This window comes from Marmota flaviventris, chromosome 8 (assembly GCF_047511675.1).
Source record: "Marmota flaviventris isolate mMarFla1 chromosome 8, mMarFla1.hap1, whole genome shotgun sequence".
In the NCBI taxonomy this organism is placed as follows: Eukaryota; Metazoa; Chordata; class Mammalia; order Rodentia; family Sciuridae; genus Marmota; species Marmota flaviventris.
The window spans coordinates 15,995,570-16,000,354 of record NC_092505.1 but is presented as its reverse complement, the minus strand read 5'-3'; positions in this window follow the sequence as shown (position 1 = coordinate 16,000,354).

The window sequence follows — 4,785 nt, the reverse complement described above, 5'->3', positions numbered from 1 at the left end:
AAAAAATTCAAATAAGGTAAAATGCTTTCCATGCATTGTATTGCTTAGTTCTGTGTCTACTCTGGATAGGTGAGTTTATTATTTGTATTTCACAGCTGCAAAAACTGAAGCTTAGGAAAGTTGGGTAATATGTCTAAGATTGCACCATGGATGAGGCTGAAGTGGGTGGAAGCAGCACAGTCTGACTGGGTGCCTCCTCTGTGCCTTGTTTGTCCTGGCTCCTGGTGCCAGGGCTACAGTGGGGTGGAGGGGGACTTCTGTTCTGTATTGTATGCACAAGGTCTTGTTTGATCAGGGAAGAAATCTATGTATATTGGCCCAAGGTCAAGATCACAGAAGTGACAGAATGCTCATGGCACAAATTTTATATCTAATTTTGTAGGCAAGGCAAAGGCAGGCTTGGGTATATGAAAAGTCACAAGCCTTTATTCTAGGTTTGGGGCTTGGCCTTTGGTAATTGAGAACAAATTAATATGGGTCAATATACACTTTATCCAAATATAAACATTCATTTGTATTATTTATATTCAACAACTATGTGTGATCTGCTTTACTCAGATAAAATCATGTCCTTAAAACCTGTGAGTATTAGTGTTTTAAAATTTATTAAAGAGGATGTGTCTACTTGAGAAAAGTTCTCACTTCCATTTTTGTTTCAAAATAACTTATTAAAATGATATTTAGGTTTTGTCTTGTTTGCAAACTTCTTATATAAGACACTATAAAAATAAACATAAAGTTAGTAAAGGCTTCAAAGGTAGTAAATGAGAAACATATATTATTTTAAAGATGTTTCAAACTTGTACCTAAAAGTGCTATAAAGTAGAAATCTGAGAATCAAGAAAAACAGAGGTATATAGAAAGCAAAGAGGATAAGCTTTTTTTTTTTTTTCTTCTTCTTCTATTTTTATGAGTTCCTTTAAGTAACAAATTCATTACCCTTTGTACTTGGGTGGCTATATATTTTTCAATATAAAACTAAAATTATATTCCATAATGGAAAATTTCTCTCCAAAAATTTAATGCAAAGGGACTTATAAAATATAGTTTGATGAAACAACAATGAGAAAACAAAGGAAATAATGTAAAATATTTAAAATCTATAGTATTAATTTGCTTGTTATATTCAGGATTACAAGTTTTAAGTATTTATATGTGTGTTAGAATGAGAAAACTGATTCAGTTGCCTCTATTTCCACGTGCCAATATCATGCTATTTTATGTCTTCTACATACTTATTAAAATTTTAAATATTTTAAAATGAGAAAATCTTTATTATATTATTATACAAATAATTTATGGTTATGAACAATGTTTGAGTAATATAAAAATGTTCTAAACGATAGCATATATTACCTAAAATCTCCATGCTCATAGGCAAGTTTTCAGTATTTATTTATTTATTTATTTGTTTGTTTGTTTGTTTTTGTGATGCTGTGGATTGATCACAGAGCTTCACTCACAATAAGGACAGCCTCAACCATTGGGAGACCCAATCTCCACTTCACTCAATATTTGAGAAGTAATTCCTGACATCTATGTTTGGAAAACATGAAGAGGAATAAACATATATAGATAATTTATATGAATAAAATTACTGTACCTTTTAAACTGCACATTTATTCAATGCTATTATAGATCAATTAAATTCTTTCCATAGAAAATATTGTGTGCACATATCAATTTTATTTGATAATCTTGTATTAATTGATATTTATTAAATTCTCAAAATTTTGATAATGCAAACGATGCTGCAGTGAAAATATTTTATATAGTCTTTATTGTTCCAGTTTAATTATCTTTTAAGACAAATACCCCAGATGAAATTTCTGGGTCTAGTAATATGCACATTTTACATTTGAATCACAATATATTTAACATTTATACATACATGAAGAACTCAAGTCCAAAGATATGATTTGTTTTTAAAAGTTGCATTTTTAAAGTTATGTAATCTCAAGTACAATAATTGAAATATACTTATGCACACTTAGAAATAGTTCTTTGAAAATAATGAATAATGCTTTTATTTATTCCTAGAAATTAACTTTGGTCAACTTTTTGGGGGGATTGGGGGTGGGTTACTGGGAATTGAACTCAAGGGCACTCAACCACTGAGCCACATCCTCAGTCCTATTTGGTATTTTATTTAGAGACAGGGTCTCATTGAGTTGCTTAGCACCTCACCATTGCTGCGCTGGCTTTGAACTCGCGATCCTTCTGTCTCAGCTTCCAGAGCTGGTGGGATTACAGGTTTGTGCCACTATGTGTAGCCACTTCGTTAAACTTTTAATGTAAGCATTCTCTGTGCTGATTTTCCTTATTTCTTATTTTCATTACAATTTCAGAAATAAAAACCCTGAATAATTTCATGATTGTATGTATATGACTGCCTAAATGAAATTTGTTAAAACAATGATATAAGAAATTCCAGAGCTCTTTAAGTTAAAGTCATACATAGGATACTTAAAATATTAGAAATTTGTTTTAAAAATGAAAAGAATTTTAAATATTCTGGGTGATCTTACCACAGATATATTTCATAATACTGTATCAAGTTCAAATTCTATTTGTTGGATTTCAGTGCGAATGTTTTAAGTGTTATAAAGTCTTGCTCTACAGCTGCAAGTGATAACTTCTCTTGCTCTGATGAATTCATGAGAGCTGTAAGAGATTTGGTAGCAGCCAAAAGGTTTCTTAAATCATGGTTTGGTCCAGATAAAAGCAAGGGCTAAGAACTTATATGTCAGAATTCTACAAAACAATTGAAATGGACTTGATATTTTATTATTACTAATATATCATTTTTCCATTTCTACTCTTCAGTTATTCCTCTTGGCTTAGATATATACACCCAATCACAATTTGGTGAAAGGAAAAAAAAAAGTTAGCTTTTTACACCAAACAAGATTCATCACTCAGAAAGTTGTATGTGTTTGAAACTTTACTTCATCTCACTTTAGTTTCCTCATTTGCAAAAGGCAGATCAGAACAACTCCATAATAATAGTTTGTATTTACTTACAATTTTTTTGCATTAGAGGATAAATATTTTAAGGCATAATGAATGATGTCCACAAATCCTTCAGATTCATTAGAATTAATAAAGACTGCACAGTGCTTTATATTTGAGAGTTATATCGATCAATATTGTCATATTAGAGAATAAAACCAAGAAGTTTAAAAATATACAAGTATTAATTTATTTCAGAATCATAGCTACGATTGAAATAAAATAATAACCATAGTAATAAATAATAACCATTGAAATAAAAATAATAACCATAGTAAATCTGTTATATGCTGTTGTTTCATATTTTCATGAAAAATAACTATTAACTATTTATTTAAAAAAGAATAATGAAAAATTTCATTGTATTACATAGTAGCAAGTCTCTCTAGTGAATTTGATAAAAAGAATTATAATCTACAATTGTTTCACATTCTTCTATAAATTTGCTGTCTTCATTAAAGCCTGTAAAGAAAATCCAGCCTCACACTGATATATGTTTGGAATTTGACATATGTTTGGAAAGGGAAGCACTATTTTAGTTGCACTTTGTGATGATTGTGATATTCTTCTTTGATGTTATGGACAATAGATAAATTGTAGACTCATAAATATTATTTGCAACATAGAATCTGAAACCATATCAGCAAATATTTTACCCTTTTTAATGTCCGTTGACTTATTTTGCACTTTCAGAGGATTAACAGCATGGGTTGGTCACTTGAATATTAGTTCACTGGGACAAGCTTTCCAAATGTTCATGATTTGTTAACAACAACAACAACAAAAAAGCCCCGAAATTTTAATATTCCTAATGATCTCACCTGAAAATTTTTAACTTTTGGGAAGGACTCAAGCTTATAATAACCTTTTCAAATTCCCCAAAGTTCAAATTTTCACTTGTAATCTTGAATTTTAGAAAATATTGTTGACATTTTTCATTCAAGCATTAGTCACTTCATTTCTGAGAAAATATTTTCAAATATCCTAGTTAGAATAATCATATTTATGATCCAACATGGCGGCCGGCAAGGAAGCAGCACTTTCAGTATCTCCACATTAACCGGATCAGAAACACCCATTAAAACAGCTACATTCTACCTACTGAGGAACTTCTAGCAAAATTCCGCTGAAAGGAGACCTGCCAGGAAGTAGTAAGTTATATTAGAGGTGACAGTTGGCCCCAGACAAGTGAATCTTGGCTGGCCGCGGGTGCAGAGGTCCAATCCTGCAGCCACCGCCCAACCGGCTCTGCAAGCGGCCACCGGCGGCCCGGGGCAGTGAGAAGGGTCCACGCCTGGCCCAGGAGACGGCTCCCGCCATCCTGGCTCTCCTGGCGGCCCCGCTCGCTCGGTGATCGGCCACCCCGCCCGCCCGGCTCTTAGCCACGAGGCCACTGCCTACCGGGTTCTACAAGCGGCCCCCGTCGGCCGGCGCTCCGAGAAGGGTCCCCGCCTGGCCGGGCAAACGGCCCCGCCCACCCGGCAAACGCCCCCCCCCACCCGCCCTCCCGGCTCCGTTGGCGGCCCCGCCCCCGGCCAGCACAGGCTCGGCTCTGCAGGCGGCCCTGGCGGCCCGCGCAGCGAGAAGGATCCCTGCTTGGCCTGGCAAACGGCCTGTGCCCTCCCGGCGCTGCTAACGCCCCGCCCACCCGGCAAACGGGGCCCCCGCCCTCCGGGCTCTGCTGGCACCCCGCCCGCGGCCACCACCCCAGGCTCTGCAGTCGGCCCCCAGCGGCCCTGCGCTTCGAGAAGGGTCCCTGCCCGGCAGACGGCC